Genomic DNA, 25,046 nt, shown 5'->3' with positions numbered 1-25,046 from the left:
AGATGTGTTTTATATAAATTAAACCCCGCGATGTCACGCATCTCCCAATCAAAAATAATACTGAAGAAGATTCCACCATCGACATACACGTGAGTTCCATCATTTTTCTTCTTCCTGGGTATTAGTAGGTACAATAAAAGTTTTAACAGTACTTCATTTTTTTGTTGGGTTCGCGTGCATTCCTAATTTAACAAATATGTCACTCGCAAGTTTTGGAAGTTGTCAGGAGTATTTTTAAATGTACCGATCTCAAACTTCAGATTCGCAATATTGTTTATTGAAGCAAAGATGGCATTGAATTTAGATTTAGTGGTATATTATAATATTATCTTGTTGGTAATGTATCCATGCAACATATTTCTTATGGTACGTTTACATTTGACACTAATATCGTCATATTTATGTATGTCACCATATTCACTTAAGTGTAAACAGTAAGTATATTTGTATCTGCCACTTATTTTGCGTGTGTCGACTCTCACCTACCACTTATTCAATCTACTTATATACGCAAATGTAAACACCGCGTATTCGACAAGTTCGAACTTGGAGCGATATATCACCGAAGTTGGACCACCGTCTACTTTTATGTCAAGTACCTGACACATAATTCGTAGTTTGACAGGTACCTAGTGAATTGCATATGTTTATTTCTAAAACAACGGACAATCAATAATCATAGGTAAACCATGAATGTATGCCCAACGTTTACGTTAATAAATTTACTGTAGCGATCTGTCAAAAATCATAGACAATGAGAAATAAATCGGATGTGCCGTGTTCTATGGATTTTGTTCGAAAATAAAATATCGCTTGTTCTCGGCACATACGATTAATTCTGATGCACTCTGTGAAGAAAAAATGCGCTTCAAATGGTATTACCTAATTCATTTTGGCCCACACCTGCACTCGTATTAGGTACGATAATATTATATTGAATATGCAATGACGATCAAGTGCTAGATATCGCAATGTTACTGTTAATCGTTCTTCTACGCATTTCTGAATTGTGTGTCTTGTTTTTTGGCAAAAGGTCCAATCTTGCAAACTAAAGTTCACAAATTGAGTTGGATCTTCGATTTTAAACTCTGACATTAAACGGAAGGCACCTAGTTCTTCTCGTCGCTGAATCCATTCCCGCACCCATCTAGACCATTTTTTCCTCCTTTTTGTTGCCAAAAGACTTAAAATAATAACACTCGCTGCTTTCTTTTTTAACATTCCCATATTGACAACTGACATAACGTTTTTGAGAAGTATACAAAATAAGTGTCCGAATAAATTACAATATCATATGTAAACACCGCATATATTTATTCCAATGTTGCCATTGAATAAAGTGTCGAGACTTTATTTCAACGAGAAGTATACCAGAATTTTATGTCAGATCCATGCAGGTGTAAACAGTAAATGAAATTTTATGTCCGACACATAAAATAAGTATAACGGTATAAGTGTCAGATGTAAACGTACCATTAGATGTTGGAGTCATGAAAGGATGATAAAAAGTACTGTATAAAAAAAAAACGTGGCGGCATTTTGTCTAGGGACGTCACTGGTTGAAACTAAACTGTATAAAGACTGGTTCTTTGCTATATTTATATTAGGGGTAGGTATAGGGTTATATATGACTAAACGTCTTTTATTAAATATAGCTTTAGCATTTGTGGAAGGACAATACATTACCGTTTCCCTATCATTGTATTCTTCTAATAAACTTGCCATTTCAGAATCAGAGGCTTTATCAAACTAGCACAAGTGTAACTTTAGTTTAAATTGACTACGTAAAGACATGCCTATAATAAGATAATTTTTTCAGGCAACAGACTCTTTTCTAGGCAATTCTTCTTATATAATTCAAACATTTTGACAACGTTCAGATCGCTGAGCAGGTATTCGAAATAAGTTTTTTACGAAAATAATGCGATGGCACTTTCGCAAATGAATAATTGATATGCTCGATAATATTATATCTATGCACTTCTGCATTTTCTTAATTGCTGGAGAGTGTTTTCCTTGTTTGTCGTCTTGGCCATAATTTTAATTATTTCTCCTTTTTGAAACGATTCACGCAAAAACTTCAGAAATGTTAAATGTTCCCAGGAAAATTTTCTGGCAAACACGCAAGCGTTCATTGTCTTTGTAAAGAAAATATTGTCTTGACTTGTTTCGTCTTGAAATACTTTCTACACGACAACTTACATTGTTTGATTCCTCAACCAAAGAACTGACATAATATGAGCCCTCAAGAAGTAAAGTAGGTCAAGTAGTATCAAAATGGTGAAACTTTCTTATTGAAGGTTTTAGTTGAATGAACTTTTTACATAGGTAATTTTTTGTATGGAGCTGTATTAATTTTTTTATATTAAATGGAAGTTTATTACATAAACAAAAAAAAGTATTTATGGATAATGTTGATTGTAATAAGATAATAAAAGGGGTGAGTTTACTTCACCTTTACTTTTTAATGTCACTTGGCTCACTTTAGCCTATGTCAGTCGTGTTCACCTTTACATACTAATAGTACTTGGCTCACTTTTAGATAAGTTAGTCATGATCACCATTACAGTAACCTTATTTAATATTGTCACCAGGCTCAGTTTATCTTATTATTTATATTAGAATATTATTATTATTGTATGTCATAATAATTACGATTTTCCCCAGTATATAATAAGACTATAATAATGGTTTTATTCGACTATGTTACCTCTGTGAGTTTTCAAAGTACGTAGGTACCTAATACATTATAAAATCAATTAGTTTGTTGATATTTTCGAAAAAAGGTAAATACAAACAGTTTTTAAAAAAGTACTTACTTATATAAAAAATAACTAAATATGATTAAAAATAATAATTGTTTAATAAAAAAATTAAGTTTTATGAATACTTTTCATCCATAGTGTTATTATTAATTACTTATGTAGGTAGGTGTTAGTTGCTTCCATTTCTTCTTCTATAATCTAGGTATGTCATCGTAATGGTCTGGATAAATTTCAGCATTTTTGTTGATTGATTTTGGAATATTTTATATTTATAGCCTTGGTTTTTTCGTGTCACCAATCGCCCAATAATTTGAAAATATGGAATGCCTTTCTGTTTCCTCAAACTTTTCATTCCACTTATGTAGGCACACCGCACATATGACTTTTTTTAAATACTTTACTGTCCATTTGTTTCCCTCTCATAGATATGTATGATTTTCAAAGCTGTTTATTTCTATTTCTTCTATTTTTCTTGATCAGAGTGACGATTGTTTTTAACCTTTCCCTTACCATGGTAAAAAAATTACGCCCGATCCCATGCCGTCCACTCAGTGTCCCGATGGAAATTTGGCATTTTAAGGCATTTTAAAAGCTAATTGATTGCTTCAAAAGGTAAAGTATGTTTTTAAATACTATTTAGTCATCGTTTAACATATCTTATAATCGTGTATAATAATCGAACATCGATAAATGTACATCATAACCAAACCACGGCATGTCTCGATCTGTTTTAAATGGAACAACTAACACACGCTGTCATTTCACGGAGAGTGGGGGTGGCTAATTCATCCGAAGCGAACGAGGGATGTTTTTAGGTAGCATAACATCTGCATGGACTTGCGTTATCACGTTTACCACATAAAATAATAGTTATAATTTTGCAATATCGATTCCCTGTATACATAATTTTAAAAATTGTGATCTTATTGTATCATGTTATTAGGTTTTATTAAAAATCGGATTTTAAAACACATTAAAAATATACTTACATAAGAATAATTAAACAACAAAAATACTCCGATCGTATAGTTTCCACTAAATATATTTTAATATTATGTTTATTATGTTGAAATAATACACATTAAAAAAATTAAATCACTACGTTACTTGAACCTATATGCACGTATTAAGTCTATACCTCTTAGACTATAGATATATCACACCTACTTTTAGATAATTTCATAACAAGAGGTTTTATAGTCAATAATAAAATACATAAACATATATTTAATGTAATATTGTATCCCCAGAAAAATCTACTTTTATACATATGTATAATATGATAGGTACCGCAATTTAATACTTATATATTATAAACTTCTATTAAATTTTCATTATCCGAAATATTATTGTCGTTCACTTCAAACTCAATATCAGAGTCATCACAAAACTCCTCTGCAGCCACCCTGATTTCTTCCTCTGTTAAATATCTTCTCGGCATGATTAAATATTTTCAAAAATATTTGTCAATTTGATAATCGACGTGTAGATGATGGGAGTACGCACAAATCTAACTGTTCGACTGCCTGCTGTGCACCCAAATAATAGTATGTTTTTTTTAGGTCGCTCGAAGTTTTCAAATACACATGGCCCACAAACCGGTGTAATTCTTACATACCTGGCAATAAGGGTTTGTATTCAAAATCCGGGTAAATTTATTTTTATTACGGGCGCAATAAAACTGAGCCTTTCCGGTCAGTATTTTGGAATAAACGGCATATAAAGCGAAGTTGACTTGCTAAAATGAACACTTATAACATTACATTAAGGGTTGCTTTGGCGTTTATCGTCAGATGCATTTGAAACATTTATAATTCAAGGTTCGATATATTGTAAGAGGCTACGGCTGAATGCATCCTTCACAGAATTATGTTGAACAAAGACATAAATTTCTATCTCTGACTAACAAATGACATTTTAAAATAGTGTCTCATGTTTACATTACTATTATGCGCGTTTCTCTAACATATATCTTTCTAGATAGCCCTGTCACTGTCTTATCAAAATATTGATTAGACTTTCGAAAAATGATTAATTTTACATATAAGACATTCAATTCAACTACCGACATATTTTTCTTTTTATGCCTAAATATTTTATCTACAAATAGCTAAAAGTAGACGTTTATATACATAATAATAAGTGGGGTATCTATGATTTAAGGTCATTTCTAAACTCCGAGACCATCGTGGCAACGGGAGTGTTAAATGGTATCTGTGGATCAACATAATATTCTTGATCATTATTCATTGAGACAACATTCTCAGCGACACCACAGTTCTGAGAAGTATATCAACAAATAAATTATAAGATAGAAGTAGATAGTCGTTAACAAATTTAATGTAAATACTTTACAATATAGTTAATTATTTTTCAAATAGAGTATAGGTTATTTAAATTCTTTTAATCTAATTTTTTGTGTATGTGTGTATATTATGTATATGTGATATTCATTAAAGATTGGATTGCAAGATAAAATTCTAGAAAAATTGTGAAAGTAGTATAGTATAAATTTATTATTATATACTTACCGTTATTTTAACCACCTATACTATTATAAACCATTTCCAGAGCCTATGAGCTCCCGAGCAGATTAGTTCTAATGCAATATATATTTTATTGTACAGGTGAGAAAACTGGTCGATTTTGAAGACTAAAAGTATACTTACACTAGTATAAAAAATACCTAGTATCGAAACTTGTTCCAAAATACTTACTATTATTTGGAATACTATATACCTAGAGCATTTGGCGTGCATATGCGACAAAAGTGTCATACTAAACTGGAACTAAAACCAACTCCATATTAGTATTTGAAATACGTATCGGCTTAGGGAACTCAGAATGTGTATCGGCTGCAATAGAATCGCTAAAAATACGCTGAGCTCCGCGTTTTGAAATGTCCCATTTATTATAAAATATTTTATTTACATTTATTATATAACACATTTTAAATTTATGAGTTGTTTTTCTGTTAGGTTATAATATTCTTGTTAACAAAAATGATTAACAGTGTTTTTTTTTTTTAATTTTAAACATGTTTTGAGCGGTCATATAACAAGCCTAAGCCTGTGCGTCATCTCACCACTGTGCTGCGACACAAAATTTATGACCTATTGTTCATACATTCGAATGCAATAGACTAATAAATTTAATTATACCTATATTCAAGTGCTATCTCGTTCGCGCGCGCTTAATGCCAATAGTGTTAAGTCTACCAACTGGCGAGCGCACAGAACAGCGACTCGCGATGATATCATCACAAGTTTTTTAGAATAAGTTTATTGGGCCACACATACTGAGTATGGGTAGTTTCATCTTAGACTTGAATACACAAACTGGTGACAGTATTTCCAACTCACCTCTATTGTATTGGTCTTTCCGCGCCGGACTTCGAATATATTCTTAAAATATTTTCTCTCTCCATTACTACCCACCGACCTACTCTTTATCTCAATATGGTTTATTCATATGGAATGTACTGTTATAGATAGTTCAAATTACCAAATGCCCGGCTATTACCTAATAATTACCGGCCTATATAAAAGTACATAATTTAACCATACAATGCATTACTTTTTTATTTTGACGAATTAAATGTATTGCTATAGAAGAGGTCGTGGAAAATACAGGAAAATTATTTAAAAAAAATAAAAAAGATATTTTAGTATTTTTTTAATTAAAGAAGCGAAGTGATGCAAATTTTCATTATCATGCATTCGGGACAAAATAATAAAAACATAAAAATGTGATGAGTATGATAATGAGAATCTACACATTTTCTTTAACAATATCAGTTATCTTTTTTAGAATTTAGATTTAGTTTTAGATTTATTTTGTGTGATTTCAGGTCAGTAAATGTTATACACGAGTCACTGCATTCTTTGCATTTAAAGGGTTTTTCACCACAGTGAATCTTTTTATGTTTACTCATGTTAGTAGAATGATGTTGAACTTGAGTAATTACTCTGAATTCATTTAAATGGTTTCTCACCAGAATAAATCATTTTGTGTGGAATTTCAATGGAATGAATGACTTCGTGTAATTTAAGGTAACGTGAAGTTGTGCAAGTGTAACTACATATATTACATTTGAATGGCTTTTCACCTGAATGAGCCTGAGTCAATTCGTGTGATTTCATTTGGCGAGGTGACATGCAAGCGTAATTACAGTCTCTGCATTTTAATGGATTTTCACCGGAATGAGTCATTTTGTGTGATTTCATTTGGCGAGATTGTATGCAAGAGTAATTACAGTCTGTGCATTTAAATGGCTTTTCGCCGGAATGAGTCATTTTGTGTAATTTTAAGCTACCAGATTGTATACATGAGTAATTGCATTCGTCGCATTTAAACGGTTTTTCACCAGAATGAGTCATATTATGTTTTTTATAACTACCAGATGATATACAAGAGAAATTACAAACATCACATTTATATGGCTTTTCACCGGTATGAGTCATTTTGTGTAATTTCAAGCCACCAGATTGTATACATGAGAAATTGCATTCATCGCATTTTAATGGTTTATCCCCAGAATGAGTCATTCTGTGTACTTTCATGTGACCAGATGTTTTACAAGAATGATCACATTGATCACATTTAAATGGCTTTACTGCAACATGTGCAATTTTATGTTTTTTCAAGTAATTAGATTTTATATATTCACAAGATAAATTGCTTTCACCACGTTTACTTTGTTCTACACCCATATAAGTAACACGTATTTTTGTAAAGGTTTTGTTGTATTCCTCGACTTCTTTTTTAATATCTTGTTCTTCAATATGTATGATGTCGTCAGTTTCCTTTATATCTGACATGGAGCAGGTCGATTTAAGATTTGCTGCGTCAGCCATTACGGTGGAAGCAGCGATCACCTAAAAATACACACATTATTAGCAATTTTCCGGGTTTTCTAGGAAAGCAATAAGTTGAAATCCATCGATCATCATCTTTTTAACCCTCCTACATGCAATGCGGTTCAATGAAAGTAGTATAGTAGTAGAATCATATAATTTGGAAAAACAGGATTTGAGAAAACCATATAAATAAGTTGTGACCTCCCCGGGCAGCATAACCGAACCCTACGGATGAGAGCCCAGTGCCTTACTCATTGGGCTGAGAGGCACCCAGTCCATATAGCAGAATAATTAATAAAATATGCAGGCGGATTTGCTTTTGCGTTACAAATACCCATCTACTAAACCAGATATGCAGAATTATTTGTTTATTTTATTGATACGCACATATTTAAAAACAAATATAATATGTCTAATGCTTCAATTACATTGAGCTACTTTACGAGCTGTTTGTTGGCAAATTTAATAGCGGGCGATTCAGCTACTGCGATTGTGATGATGACATACAAAACTTTCCATTCGCTGAGAAGCCACAAGTCAGCGACTATTTTGACAGAACGTAGTTCGTTTTTTTACCGGGAGGTTGCTACTGCGATCGCAGTAGGCCCACGCGTTGGCGTGTAGCATGTAAAGTTGACCGGCTTTAAACTTTTCTCGGTAGATTATTTACAATCTGCTTGTTAGCTTGTTCCATGATGACACTGAGCGTCTTTACAGGCAGAATGTAAATTCGCCAACAAGCAGCTCGTAAAGTAGCTCAATGTAATTGACGCATAAGGGAAATAATTCTAAGTATTTTTGCAATGGGTATCGCCATTCTGATATTTCTTGCTCTAGCTCAAGTTGCAATTAATTTTCTTCTCCATCGTATGGCGCTGAAAATTCACGATAGGTTAATTTTTCGTAATATGAAATAGATTCTGATGGTCAGTTAACAGTTAACAGTCAGGTAAGTGGAGTTTAAGTACACTGGAGTACATCTGTGGATTTGTTTCACTGTAGAGTCGACGTGTTTGGCACACTGCTTACCCCCGTGCCATCGACGAAATATAAGTACCTACTATGATATGATTTGATGTCAGTTATTATACTATAATATTATATGACTCGTGATATACCTAGCATAAAAGTAACGTCATAAAACGTCAAAGTACATGACTCAATTCAATTCAAAGAAAGCCAAAAAACCATCCAAAGTACTTCAGTGTTTGCAGAAACCTCAAGTTTAATGTTTATTAATGAATGTTTACGAGAAAAGCACGTGAAACATCGATAACTGTATTTGTAAGTGACGTCCCGTGAGGGTAGGTAGATTGAGCGTTGCTTGGGGGCAACAGTTACCTAAAAGGCGGCATATCGAGAAGAATCATTAGGTATACATAGAAAGCTATCTAAACTTAGTAATAAAGGAAATAACATCTTTCCATTAACAAATACAGCTCACTGGTTGGAAACAAAATATATTAATTAGGTACCTCTATATAAGTTTTAAAAGGACTTTTTTTTCGGGTTTGCGATGTCTAGTTTACTTCCGTTGTCTTTGGACGTCACGTTTTTGGTGAACAGCAGTAACATTTACCTAATTTAAAATTTATCGAAAAATGTTTGCCTGTCACTCGCGAGTTTTGGAAGTTGTCAGGTGTGTTTTTAAATGTTACCTATCTGAAACCGTAAACTCGCAATATTGTCTGGTTGGGCCATTTATGTTCCCTTTCCACTCCTTATCTCCTCACTCACCCCCTAATCCCCAGTGTTATTGTTACCAGACATTCGATAAGCTATTAGGGGTCATGAGAGATGGTGTTACAAAAAACATTCAGTTGCATCTCGATAGCGGATGCGTGCGGGCTTCTAATAGCTTTCCGTCGCTTAAGTGATTGACTCAATAGATACAGACTTATTTATAATCTATCATCATCATTCATACACCCTCACATATAATCCATAAAACTGTGTCAAAAAGTGCGTGAGTGTACGAACCGGGTGACCCAAAACAACGATACCGCCCGAGTGACAGTTGAAACCAGACGGATGTAATGATGAGGTTGTCAATATTATTGAACTGACTGAATCGAGAGACGGAACAAGTGAGTGACCGTGGTTGAGTGTGAAGTGAGAGTTGATAATTATCAATCGGCCTTCGCTATTTATACAAAAGCAATCAATACCTAACACAAGCTACCATTTATCCAGGTTAATATTGAAAAACCAGTTGACCGCAATGTTAAACGACTACGAGGCGTTTTGTAACATGTAATAAAAACGCTGATGCTAGATGAAGCAATTGATGAATAAATGACTAGTTGATTTTTTTTTCGACCATGTCCGATCCTAATAGGATCATATGGGCCTCCACAGGGTAGAGGTTTGTACTAACAGATTTTGTTTTTTACGAGAAATGGATGTCAGCCACTTGCTCAACCTATTAGGTCCATACCCTAACTCACACACAAATTGTAAAACAATATGTGTACTTGCCAGACCCAGGATTCGAACCTGAGACCCACGGCGTGATAGTTCAACGCTGAAGCCGCGCGGCCACCGTGGGTGTAAAGTTGATTTTATGTTGTCTAAATTCATACTGACTCGATATAGAGTCATTAATTGCTAGAAATATAAGACATATTTGTCCTGTATTGTACAGTAGCTTAAATGAAAATAAGTACTTACCTGAATTACTGGCCTATACTCTGAATATGAGCAACTTGGTTGATGATCTTCATAATTTAATGGGGGCGCTGTATCTACAGTTAACTCTTTCTTGATGTCAACTTGGTTAGAACCCGATTCCGAGCAACTGGGTTGAGGATCTTTATAATTGAATGGTAATGTGTCTTCACTATATTCTTTCTTGATGTCAACTTGGTGAGAATCGGGCTCCAATTTTATATATGTCATGTCTATTGTTTGAAGATTCTGAAAAAAACAATGTACCTATTATGTTGTCAAGTAAAGCATGTGTGAAAAAATAGAGTTGTCCTTTGGTGTATTCATCGCGGAAGCATTCTTTTCCAGCACCAATAATGCTAACCAAATAGATGGAAACTGAAAATATCTATTCTTTTCGACTAGGTACTCGTATCTTATTGGTGTCAATAAGATTGATCCGAAAAGAATTTTGGGCGATCGTCAAAAATAATTAATTTATATGTTCATAATACCTACATATTTCTAATTCTAACACCAAACTACAGATGGCAGTAATGCTACCTAATATTTTTATATTTAATATACCATTACTTAGGGCAGGGACTCATTTCGTAAGAGTGTTTTCCTAGAGGACATCACTTTAATTTGTCAGACAAAATTGACATGTTTGTTAAGCCATTATTGTCTGAATAATTTATGAGAAATAAATTACCTACAGTTATGTAAATAAAAAAATTCTATGTACAACGCTTTATATAAGTTTTCTTATTAAGATTCTATTTGGGCTCAAAAATACATTTATGAAATACTTTACTTATAATATATATATATATATAATATGTCCAGTAGCGGCTCGTGGATAAGATATTTGGGGGTGCTGCGGTTGATTAAAAATAAAAATAAATATTGATTTGGATTATATTTTACTATTAACATCAAAATATAAATAATTAATTTTATTAGGTAATATTTAAAATAAAAAACTTTGCATAATATGCTTGCAAAAATAAATTTGAACAATGTTAATAAATCATTATAGCTATATTTCTTTCCGCGCTGTAGCGCGCCTGCTCACGCGCGACGCCGAAACGCAGAAATACTGAAATCCTAAGGTCTAACCGGCAGTACCGATTAGGCTCCATTTGAGAGCACCGCTGCCCGCGCCCTTCCTTCGCCCACTCGAGAATATTCTATTGAAATCGGTACTGTGCAAAATAAAGTACCTACCGCGGTGTATGACAATATGTGTACGCGGTATATGATAATAATTGGACTATGGATGTATCGATGCGCGGGCGAGCTGATTACACGCTTAATAATATTGATATTTTGATATAATATACATAAATTTATGGATATTATAATATTACAGTAATTGTCTTAAGATATCCAAAAGCTTAGAGTCGCACAGCGAAGCATTGAGAGGTGTATGTTGGGCATCACGCGAAAGGGCCGTAAGAAAAACGAATGGGTTAAGAAGCAGACATGAGTACGCGATGTAATAGACGTTGCCAAACAGCTGAAATGGAGATGGGCGGGGCATATTGCTCGCCGAAAAGACGGCCGCTGAACAAATGCCGTCAACCAGTGGTACCCAAGGGGCATGAAACGGCCACAGGGTCGCCCTAAAAGCCACTGGATTGACGAACTGGTAAAGTTCGGCGAAAATACGTGGCAGCGAAAGACACAGGACCGAGAGAGTTGGAAGAAGCATTCGGCATTCATCCAGCAGTGTATTGATCCAAGCTGATGATGACATTAATTTTCTCAATTTGCTTGGGGGTGCTGCAGTACCGCAGTGCATATGGACGAAAGGCCACTGTATATGTCCTTAATTTCAGAAAAAGTAGACTTCGGAGGATTTTTTTCTCCAAAGTAGATCTTATGTAAAAAAAAGTTGACAATTCTGGTATAGAGGAAGGTGCGTATTATTATATCACTACCTACATGGCTTAAGTTTCCAACAAAAGAAATTGTTGAAAGGTTTGAGGTAATTTAATATACGTGTGTTTTAGAAACACGGTCGCGTATTTGTTTGTAAACCTCACCTTGCATTCCTTGGGTTCCTTTTTAATGTCTTGTTTACCTATGTGTATGTCTGAGTAAAATTCCTCTGCTTCTGACATATACAATTTCGATTGAGCCATAACGGCGGTGGCAGCGTTTACCTAAAGAAAACAAACGAAAAAAAATCGTATTTATGACAAAAATTAATATATTCATTTAGACTAAAATTTCAGAATAAAACGTTAAAACTATATAAGAATGCCATGGAGGCCTTAGTGAGAATTCAATCATCCACAGCTTCAGAACGGAATTATAGGGGATGAAACAGAAAGGTTTCATCTGCGTGTCCACAATTTGTTTAGTGAAGGCAAATCGTTTTATGCTTAGGTGGTAAAAATATAAAATATATGTTATACATTAGCAACATTACTCTCAAGCATGGCCTCCATAAAGGTGCCTCGCAGCATCCTGAACCGATTCCCAAGACCAGGATATTTGGCTGCCCCCCAACCTATCACCAGTTCCCAAAAATGATAATACGGAACCCCATGCTTCTGTGAGACATAATAATTATGGGTGTTCCGTGTACTTTTCTATTTTTCAATAGATCCATTTGAATTATGGAGTTGTCGGCATTCACATCATATCGTCATTGTTCTGGCAGAAGAGACTAATTCGAAAAAATGACATACCTATTGAGTTAGTTACACCAAAATGTTTCTTATTTCAAACTTTACTATCTGGAAACCTTCTTTAAATAAAGTCTTTATTTTAAAATCATCCTTTTTACGATTACTTAATAAACTCACACGGTAGACCATTTCAAAACTTTTAACAGCTTCAAAGTCAAATTACTCAAAACTAGTATTCTCCAGTTAGTGTGTTCTGCCAGAACAGAGACGATATTATACCCCACTTTTATGGTAAGCAAGTAACATGCGAACATTCGCTATATTGGATAGACATTTTTATTAGTCATGAGACACACGTTATTATAAAATATTATTCTACACGTGAATTATCATTCAATTATATCAAACATATCTCATCAAATTGCATCGCAAAGCCACATATTTTAAATATATTTTCAAGAATAATAGCGCAGCATGCGACTTGTTTTACTATTTGAGCAAATTTGTGATGCCTATGGTCGATCCCCCGCACCGGATTAAACCCTGCCAGCCCCCTTGTGGGGGCCATGCTAACAGGTATTCTTAAAAAAAAAATTTAGAATCCAGCTCGATTGTAATTTGTTTGAGCTGTCCCTCCAAATTTTCCACCTGAAAGACATTTTTCATTCAAAATCCAGGTAGGTAAAGCTTGTTTTATACCTACATATATTCTGCTATGAATATATGAATAATGTTAAACGTCATTTCGTATGGATATTGGCCCACAGCTACCTATCTAAACAGTTAATCACGGAAGGATTATTTCCCAGCTGCAAGAATGCTGACAAAATGGTTGAAAACTTTACTGTCATATACTGCATTGAAATTAATCGGAACCTAGAATGTCCTTACGTAGGTTTGATATATAAATACCTCAAAAATTGCGGCATAGGAATGCTCGACACAGATTTGCTTGATATAATATAGATCAGTTTGTTCATCAGGGCTTTGCGAACGTTTAATCGGTAAATAAATAGCACTGAACGACGTTCCAGGATCAGTTTCAAAGTCTGCAGGTTCACTTTTAATTTCCATGTTTACAATTGTTAAGTAAATTGGACGAACAAAGGCAGCGCAACAATTAATAATTGACATCGGCGAGTGACAGCTAGCGATAACAAACTGGCAGTGTTGCTATTAGCTATAAAACTTTTAGATATTTAGGTCCGTAGCAGTGTTGCCGTCTTTTCAGAGTGGAATTATTCTACATAACCTCAAAATAATATAGTATTTGGGGGAAAATATAGTAGGTACGCGTTGTCATCTCTTGGAAATGTATTGGTTGAAGAATTTGAGACATTTCAGTATAATTATTAAAGTACCTACCTACCTCTTCCGACCATATTATTATGTTTAGCTGCGAATTCAAAAATTCCATTTTAAATCAAAGCCGTACTTTCTTTACCTCTTTTTACTCGGAACGCCTAATGAAATTATATGACTGCATCAATTTATAATACGGAAATTACGAAAATTTAGTAGGTACCTACCTACCTACTTTTGGCGTATTTTTTAATGTTGAACTTTTAAATCTATAAGATAATAACAGGTGCATTTTTTTCTGATATTCAAAATAATAGTTTATTGAGCGTACCTTCTATACATACCTTTTTTTATTTCGTACATAGTCTTCTTCTTCTTCCACCCTGTCACGTCCCGACATTGGGGCAATGGGCAAGCACAAGTTGGCGCCACTTCCCTCGGTCCATCGCCAACTCTTGCGCCTCCTGCCATGTCAGACCTGCAGCACGTAGGTCACTCTTGTAGCACCGCTGCAGGGTGAGGGAGGGCCGCCCATGGCGACGGAACCCTTGAATTTGTGCCACAAGGGTACGAAGTGCCGTACTCTCTGGCGGCATCCGGAATAGGTACCTGTCCCAGCCACGTAAAGCGTCTCTTCGTGTTAGGTTAGGTTCGATCGATGTCTCCGCCGAATCTTAGGGGTACATTTGTACGTTCGCGTTACAAACACCCGAGTTCGTAAATAGTACGCGTACCAAAATTATATAGTACAAATAAAACTATAATATTATACTACGGTTGCCAGCACTGGGTCGTAGTAAGGTATTGGTATAGGTAGCAGTGGCGAAGGGTGGAGGTAGGCTGTTAAGATCAGCTATAAATAGTGCACATTAACCTTTTTCAGTCAAATGTATATGAGGTCTCGAGTGCCAAAGGAGCTCAAGCGCCAAATTTACGATTTTTGACATTTTAATGTAGGTTTTTTTCTATAAATCAATATGTATCATGCCACAAAGTCTTATCGCTCAAATAATTATAGATATTTCACAATAGAGATTTATTTTCTGTGGCATAATTGTTTTGGTCGTTATGTTGGCACGCCACAGAAGCTTATCCGCCATTATTCTATGGAGAGCGCGAGACCAAAACAGCTGTCAGATTTGTCTTATTGAATATACGTTCTCAACAGTGAAAAAAACTAAAAATGAGCTCAAGAATGATTAGAAAAATAGTTTCGATGTGTGTTAAACCTGTAAAAGAGGAAAATCACGATAAGTTGTAACATGTTTTATCCGTTTTTCTTTCACATAGGTACGCTGTTCTTTAAAATATTTTAGATTTCTTTTGAAATACTTATGGTTATTACCGTCATTTTAGTAATAATGTCCACTAAACTTTTACTTCCATGAAGGAAAATAACTCTTATTTCTAATTTCATCTTGTTTTATATCCAATTAGGTACGATTGATATACACTAAAATAAATATTTAAAAAATCACCCGAATCCTTGAGAAAAAATGATGGCGTTAATTTTAAATAATGATTTTGTTATTTTGGCCAGTTTGAAGTAACGATTTGATTTAGTATTATTAATGATATTGGGTATATAGACCGTTATTACAAAAAAAACACAATCCAAAGGCTTTGAAATCATTGCTGTAATGGCAAAAACGTATTTAATATTATAAGGCAAATTTTATGCCAAACAAAGTCATGTAACAATCATAACAAATTTTTTTTCAGTGTTTATTTGGCATACTTAATAAAATTTGTTTATATCAAAATGTTTTTTTATTGCTATCCAAACCCTTACATTAAAACATTTATTTTAAATGATTTATTTTTTTAAATTAATGCCATTATTTGAGTTTGAAAATGTTAATGCCACAGAAGCATCTGCAACAAAAAATGTATCAAGTGCCACCTTTTTTAATTTTTCTATATGCCAAAGGGGCTCAAACACCATTTTTTTTGAATCCAATAGATATTTTTCATTAAATATTATTGCAAATAATACTTTGATTTTTTAAAAGTTGCTTTGCTTAGAAAATAATTGTCCATTTCATCATTCACGTTTAAAATTTAAAAAATAAATTCACTGAAAACTTGTCGTCCATTTTGTAGCACTTTAGTTAAATGGTGCTTGAGCTCCTTTGGCGCTCGGCGCCTCATATGTTTTTATTGAAATAAGACTACAATTTACAGATGGTATTGGTTGGATTTAAAAAATCAATTAAGCCCTGTCTTAACCAATCCGTAATAGTATTGGTATATTTTAGGTGATATGACAAAATTGTGCACATTTTTTCATTCTTACTTATTTATTTTCGTTAGATTAAGAATACGTATTACACATATTGTTGGTTCATTTTTTTAATTCATCAAGCTATCTATATGCCTAAACCAAATTATAATAGATAAAAATTATTATTCTATCTATAAAATATCCAAATTTATGTATGATTTAATTGCATAATTTTAGATATACGAGTATTTTTTGACTATTATCTATTATGGCTTCGTTTTCGCAGGGTTTAATTGAATTTTAAAAACTAAACAACACCATCTGTAAAAAAATATAGTCTTATTTCAATGAAAACAAGTATGTATGACTGACAAAGTTTAGTATGCAATATTTATGGCGGATCTTAACAGCCTACCTCCACCCTTCGCCACTGATAGGTAGGTACTTATTTTGGACGATACTTTTCGTCCAATTCGATCGATACTTATGTCAGTAATATTTTAGGATAATTCGATATTTTTATCCCTAGTAGTTCAAGCCAACCGGATTGGTATGCTGGTATGACCTGGTGTGACAGGATGCTGGTATGACCTGGAACGATGCAAGAAGACTGGCGAGTGACAGGAATTATTGAAGGCACCGTGTTGTGTCCATTTGCTCCAACTAAGGGGTGGACATGAACGAAGAAGAAGAAGAAAATACCTATTATCTGTCACAGGTATAACTAATAATACCTATTATGAGTTATAGACATTCTAAAATAATTAGAACAATGTTGATAACTTTTTAGAATACCAGTAAATGTTTGAAAGGTTTCTTAGAGGCCATCCATGGACTGAAACCGTATGCGGTTTAAAACCGTGTGACTAAGTGTGTACTTAGTTTGTAAGTGTAAGTTTATGGTATAGACGGACAAGATCAAATGCTTATAATATACTTTGTGAAAATATATTTCCATGAACAGAAATCATAAGTTTAGTATGGCAAACGGTTCTAAACCGCATACGGTTTCAGTCCATGGAAGACCTCTTATTGAAGATCTTTCGGCTAGTGTACGTATTGAGTATACCTAGGTCATGGGTCCCACATCGTGAAGCGGGCCCCCAGGCTTGGATCTTTGGCGGGGTCCCCTACCTATCGCGGTAGAAATAATCTATATTATATGTTGTGTTTTATTGTATATTGTAATACATCCAAACGAATAATGGAGATGTCGAGTATTGATACGTAATTTAAAATTGTATCGTATAACCACATAACTTTAAATAATATTATTGACTTTTTTTTTACTATTAAAGCAAATTTGTGATGTGTGTTTATCTCACTTATCTGGTCGATTCGCCTCGCCGGACACCTACTGAACCCAGGCCCCCAGGCTAGAGCCCTATCATCCCCCCCTGTGTGGTGGCTATGACCTAGGTACCTAGGTACTCAACGTATAATTACCTAGGTAGGAAATGCATTTTGTTATGTTTCGCATACGTTATACCTACTGGATTGAACTATTTTTGGATGAATGAACACAGCTGTAATCATTGGAAAAGTAGTTTACAGGTCACGTGCATTGTACCAATGTTTGACATTAGCTGCAGAAATCCTATTTTTCAATTAAGTACTTATTTTTCCTACCTAGTAAGTGTTGGATTAGTTATTTTTCGATACCCTTGAAATGTTAGATCCTTATAACTCTGGGAATATTGTTTTGTTTTACACCAGGTAAACTCGGCAGCCATGTTGTATCACTCTAAAAATGCATTTTTTCAAAATTTTATTGTTGCATGTTGGGTATTAACTGCTCAATTCAAAAAAAAATATTTTCTGAAACCGTTGAGATAGAAAGTTAAATAATATTACCTATTCAGTAAACAATTTCTTCTAGAGTTCGCTGCCCTATTTCCAGGTAATTCTATGTCACTTTGAGTAAAATTCTCAGGAGAGCAATTTGAAAGTTCACATTGAAATAAATGCACAACCAATAATTTATATAGGGTAAGAGGTCCAATGATGGGCCAGTTAAGCGAATGGCTTGCTTTGATCGGTCAGAACAAGCTTATTAATGCGGTTTTATTGAAATGCAATTTTTTTCGTGTTTACAAAGCATGTATATTGATATAATATATGTGTACATATTTTATAATACCAAACATGGTTATTACAAAAAATATAAATGAAAAAAAAATCGCAAAAAGTACAGTGATGGGCCACGCTCAGATAGTGATCGGCCACTTTCCAAACAGTGATGGGCCACCCGTCTTTTTCTGCATAAATTAAACAACTAAGGCATACTTTTCAATAAAATATTGAATCAACGTGTCTAATCTTATGATATAATCAACAAACATACTCCTTTATCTCACCGTTGATGTAATAAAAGAGGATAGAGTGACAGAGAGTGTATTCTAAGGTCTTAGAAAATTATCGACCTATCTGTTGAATACTTCATCACCTGAGTCACTAAATAAAACATCAATCTCAATTGGGACATGGACCTGCTGAGATTTTGAATGGAAGCTATCTTTATACACAGAAAATTCTAATTTAATAAGATGTTTTATTATTATTTCACAAATCGCACAACGATTTTGGCCGCCATTTTTTAAACATTATTATTTTTAATTGCCTGTACTTTCAATTGCCTCATTAAAATGTGTGGTTTTTGCCTTTATTCTTTTTATCTTCCTCTGCACTTTTCTTGTTTTCCATTTTTTGATCTTAAATATCTCTATATTTTTGCAAAGTGATGGCGAATGGAACTCTTTGTAAAATATGTTTATCGTTTATTTTTGGTATCTGAGGCCATGATAATGTTTGAATTAGAACTGTAGATATATTAACCATATGTTCATTTATTTCTTCCATGCGTTCAGTATCTATTTACATGTTGCATTCTCTGACGGCACTGACACGTTAGATACATTTAATTGGGCTATATTTTCTATGCTCTTGCTGTTGTCAGATAATGACTTAATTTGATTAAGTTTTTCCTCAATCGGTAGGTATGGTATAAAAATGTTTTATTGTTTACCTCAGCTAGTATTTTGAATATTTTTAAGCTTTTCTTCTGTTTAATTGCCCACTACATTCGTTAAATCTTTAAGGATGAAAACAGCATTTTGCGGCTTTAACTGGAGGGAAAACAGTTATCTATAGGCTGCAGAATCCTAGATGCATTAGTATTATAGTGCTATAAGATGTATTTCAAATAAAATTTTAGACAAAGCTCACTAACTTGGTCGATAAGATGTGACTTATGCCTTTCGATAAATAATATAGGAAACTCTATTCACAGAGTAACCAGATTCGGATAGAAAATATTTCCAATGTATTGTGTATTGCGGCACTCCGATCTTTTTTTTTGCAACTTCACATAGTGATCCCCCATTTTTATAAAAGCATGCAACAGCATCATCTATTGTTTAAACACCATATTTAAACTTAAATTATTCAGTATTTTGATATTCTGAAAGAAATGGGAAGTTAAATGTTTCTAAATACAGTGATCGGCCAGTAAAAATTCAGTGATCGGCCACGTGGCCAACGGCTGTCTAAAATTAAAATAAAATAAAAATAAAAACGGCAGATACCATAGTGCATTATAAATATTGTATTTAGCATAAAAAAGTTAACTAAAAGTAAAAAATCATTTTTTCAGTCATGGGCCAGCCCGGCCCATCATACAACTGCTATATATATTTAGTGCAGTAAATGGCCACCCAGCTAGATGTGTCATTTTAATTTAAAATTATCGTAGACTTAACATAATTATATGTTTGAATATCCAGCATAACGATTATTAAATAAAAAGTATAATTAGTAATATAGTTAAAGAGATCTTACCTTCCAAAGTATGTTATTTCCTTAACAAAAAGTTAAGCAATTGTCAGAAAAAAATGCAAAACGTGTGACTTGGTATACAAAATGGTCACTTATAGGGTCAGTCCTGCTACCTATACAGGAAATAATATGCTAGAACCGAAGTATATGATGTAGTGAGTCACTTATAGGAACAAATACCCATAACTTAGGTTTTTGAATACCTATTTTTTGTGTTTTACTGCTGAGTGGCCCATCACTGGAGGGTGGCCCACGATTGTACCTCTTACCCTACTAGTATTAAAAACTGTGTTCTGCATATAAATGCATTACTTATTGTGAATAGAAACATATCAGATCCAAACCAATTAATACCATGTTCGAACCTAAAAAACCCAGATTACAAATTGCCTTGGTGGAGATGGGACAAAGTGTAATATATTTTTAGACCATAACTTGCTCTAACTGCAGTATATAGGTAAGATATTTTGAATCAATATTTTGGTAGGAAAATAACGCAGAAAATGATTTATTTAAATATGGTTTATTCATTTATATAACAAAAATACAAAATTATAATTAGGTGTACCACCTAGCTTGAAGACTATACATATTATTATAATAATTATTAGATTAAGACATACTTACTTACAATTTTGTCACTTTTTAGTTAAATATACCTACCAAGTGATTCTATAAGCAATAATCTATAAGTATAAAAAAAAATATTGGGCAGGTACCGCATATTGTATGAAAAGTCTTTTTAAACCATGTAAAAATGATTGTTGACAAAGTTGACTGTGAACTCACATATTTCAATGAATAGTGTGAGTTCTGTTACCAAGGCTTTTCTAACCAATCAGGGAGTTCTATTTTTCATACCTAGTGTGCTATATGTCTTCAGCCTTAGGAGTATTATAATATATAACATACATTTAAAAAAAATGGAAATCAACTCACTCACTCATTAATATTCAAGGGAGTTCAATACCTTTTTTCTAATTACAAAAAAACAGTGGTCTAGTGGTTTTTTGCGATTATCTCAAAACCTGATTTATGGAATATGTGTGTGATTGTAGAACTTTTGTTTTATTTTATAATACTTTGTGTAAAATTTATTTTTGTACTTAACTTAAAAAAAACTGATATCTGTCATTTTTTACATAAAATAATGTAATTACGCCTTCATTTATACATATAATTTCTTAGACCGCACTAAAGTAATTGGGCGTATGTACATTTCTTTAATATCAGTTATCTTTTTTAGTATAAGAATAAAGGATTAAATGAGAAAGATTATGAAGAAGCTAATGAGGAATATTATTAAGGATTTTTTCAGGATAATAAAATATTATGGTAATATATTAATATTATATTGTAAGATAATTGGTTACAAATATAAAATATATCAAACAGAAAGCAGTCGAATAAGTTGAAAGTAGTTGGTAGTAATAATTTAAACGTAAGTATGTTAATGTAGGTATGATATTATTAAGATAAATAACACTTGAAAAAGATAATTAAAACAATATAATAAGAGTTAAATTGTTTGAAAATTATAATATAAATCAGTCCATTGTCTAGGAGTTAGGTGTTCTTTCCATAACTTCATACAGTTTCCTGGAATGATACCTTTTCCAGACTTGATTATTTTAAATATTATGTCATCCTTCTTTTCTTTAATTATATTTTTATTTGGAGTTTTTATAATATCAGGGAAATAATTTAAATATTTTTGAAGATAGGAAGTTTTAGTCAAATGTTTTTTTGTATGCTTAATTTGTTTCTTATTTGTGATAACTTGTACAATGTCATATCAATGACAATAAATAAAAGAACTGACTCTAACCTCAATAGATTACATAAAAATAGGCCTATTCATGATATGTAAAATCAAATATTCTGCAAAATTCCGATTGAGCAAAGCTTATGTGTACCTAGATAGGAAGAAAGTATAATATGACAAACCTATGACAATATCAGTTTTCAGCAGTTTTCGAGCCAAAGTACTGCCATAATGTGCAAACTGGGGACATGATACATTTACCTACCTACCATAAAAGGAAGATTGTAGTACAAGTAGCAAATTGTAGTACCTTGAAAGATGTGAGGACTGATAGACATAGCCATTGGCCAAATTTGAATAGAAATTAAAACCGTTGTCAAATGACTGCTTGCAAGGGTTAATCTAGAGTTTATTGTGATATAATGTAGAGTCGTATTGTGTTTTAATCAATCAAAAAATTGTTAACAATTATTCCACAATGTGTTATAAATAATTATTTTGTTAGTAATATAAGAAATTCATTCATGGTTATAAGGTTTTAATTTCGTCTTTCAATTTTCCTATTTCATATTACCATTCACTATTATGAGCTATATGCATGGTTTATTCATTTGAATCCAAACTGTTTTTGAATTAAATTTGTCTTAAAATATTATAATAAATATTATGTATTGTTACGTAGGTTTTGTGTCTAGGTTTATAAAACTTATGAAGGAGATATATATAAGCCGGCTAGCCAATATAAGAGACTACAACCTTCCGGTCGTGGGTTTTTTGAGTGCTAACGGCCGTTCTCAAATTTCATTCCTCCGGAACATCCATTCTAAAAGCAAGACAAAATGTCTAATATATAGAGCTAATGCTGATATGTGGGCGCCAGCTCCTAGATCTGAAAAGGCTATGAATTGGGAGTCTAGGAGCGAAATAAAAGTTTATGTTAATTTCATGATAATAAGTTATATTGTCGCGAAAGGTTTGACAGATAAATTACAGGTTATGACAATGAATAATTTAAGCTAACGGATCAAACCCTGACTAGCGGGAATCAAGACACTCTGACAATCCCGCGAGAGGGATTAATAAATAATTGGACAAATGGAACGATACAGCTTACGGTAATCCGGGTCTCCAAGGTGGATCCAAGTTCTGACGCCGACAAGCCTTTGTCTGGGCGTTATGTTTACGTCGGAAAGCCATCTCTAATTCGGGCGGACCGAAATGGCCATCGGCCCACTTATGCACGTCCGTCCTGCATCGTGGTCCCACACCTAAGCCCCGTGTCACCAGCCTCTCGTCTTCTTAATCGTTTCTTAATTTATATCCGCACCAATTCGCCAATCACAAAACAAAAAACAAGCAACTCATATCCGTCGCCATCTTGCCTCCGACATTTGTTCTGTGTTGCCCGCGTAAAAACTTCTATTCCTTAGTGTGGCAGGTTTATAACATGATAGTATTTATTACATTATATTATTTTTCGCATATTATAGACAATCAACAGTATATGAATATATTTTTTAAATATAAATCGGAAAAATCATGCAATTAACGGAATTTGACAGGTCGTCGCTATAGAATTGGTTTGTCAAATATTAGGTTTTGTCGAAATCGACTTTTTAATGCTGTATCTAATAATGGATCAGAACCATCTTTTTCTTTGAATTGCTTTGTAATGAATACAGCATTCATATGCTGTAAAAAACAACAATTTAAATACCTCCATGTATTTAAATATAGGATAATGAAATTTGTTTTTCGTCTCCTGAACATTTGACATTTGGTCTATTCGACAAATCAATCCTACAGCGACGAGGTGTGTTATACACGAGTAATCGAACTCGTTTCATTTAATTTTTTTTTCCAATAATGTAAGTAATATATGTAAATTAAATATACTGCATTATACACATAGGTAATTATACCCTTTCTTTAATTTCATGTGACCATTCGTAAAAATTACATAAATTCATATTAATGGTTTTTCACCAGAATGAGTCATTTTGTGTGATTTTAAGTTACCAGATATTTTACATGTGTAATTGCATTCATCGCATTTAAATGGTTTTTCACCAGAATGAATCATTTTGTGTTTTTTCATGTGACCAGAACTTATACACGAGAAAGCACATTGATCACATTTAAATGGCTTTTCACCAGAATGAATCATTTTGTGTGACTTCATTGTACCAGATGTTTTGCATGAGAAATTACACTCACTGCATACAAATGGTTTGTCATCGGAATGAATCAATTTGTGAGATTTCAGAGAAGCTAATGTTATACAAGAGTAATTGCATTTATTGCATTTAAATGGTTTCTCACCAGAATGAGTCATTTTGTGTTTTTTCAAATGACCAGAACTTATACAAGAGAATGCGCATTGATCACATTTAAATGGCTTTTCACCAGAATGAATCATTTTGTGTGATTTCATTGTACCAGATGTTTTGCAAGTGAAATTACATTCACTGCATACAAATGGTTTTTCATCAGAATGTGTCACTATGTGTGATTTCAGATCTTTAAATGCTATACATGAGTAGCTGCATTCTTTGCATTTATATGGTTTTTCACCAGAGTGAATCTTTTTATGTTTATTCATGTTAGTAGATGTTGAGCATGCGTAATCACATTGAGTACATTTAAATGGTTTTTCACCAGAATGTATCATTTTGTGTGATTTTAGATAACCAGATGTATTACAAGAGAAATCACAGATATTACATTTAAACGACTTTTCACCGGAGTGAGTCATTTTGTGTGATTTTAAATTACCAAAAATTTTACATGAGTAATTGCATTCATCGCATTTAAAAGGTTTTTCAACAGAATGAGTCGATTTGTGTGATTTCAGATCACAGGATGATGTACAAGAGTAATTACAAATAGTACATTTAAATGACTTTCCACGGGAATGAGTCATTTTGTGTGATTTTAAGTTACCAGATATTTTACATGAGTAATTGCATTCATCGCATTTAAATGGTTTTTCAACGGAATGAGTCAATT

At 33.2% G+C, this 25,046-nt stretch overlaps 1 long non-coding RNA gene across 1 annotated transcript; it reads right to left on the bottom strand.

Annotated features, from left to right (window-relative positions):
- Positions 1-6,431: 6,431 nt before the first annotated feature.
- LOC147076556 (uncharacterized) lies at positions 6,432-14,081 on the bottom strand. The gene is made up of 4 exons (XR_015069647.1): positions 13,825-14,081; positions 12,322-12,441; positions 10,295-10,540; positions 6,432-7,642 (listed from the first exon to the last, which is right to left on the bottom strand). It is a non-coding gene; the product is annotated as an uncharacterized LOC147076556 (long non-coding RNA).
- Positions 14,082-25,046: the final 10,965 nt, after the last annotated feature.

This window comes from Rhyacophila brunnea, unplaced genomic scaffold, assembly GCF_057557595.1.
Source record: "Rhyacophila brunnea isolate RB1 unplaced genomic scaffold, BYU_Rbru_1.0 scaffold_13, whole genome shotgun sequence".
Taxonomy (NCBI): Eukaryota; Metazoa; Arthropoda; class Insecta; order Trichoptera; family Rhyacophilidae; genus Rhyacophila; species Rhyacophila brunnea.
The sequence above is the reverse complement of the archived record's forward strand: the minus strand, read 5'-3'. Positions and strand labels throughout refer to the sequence as shown.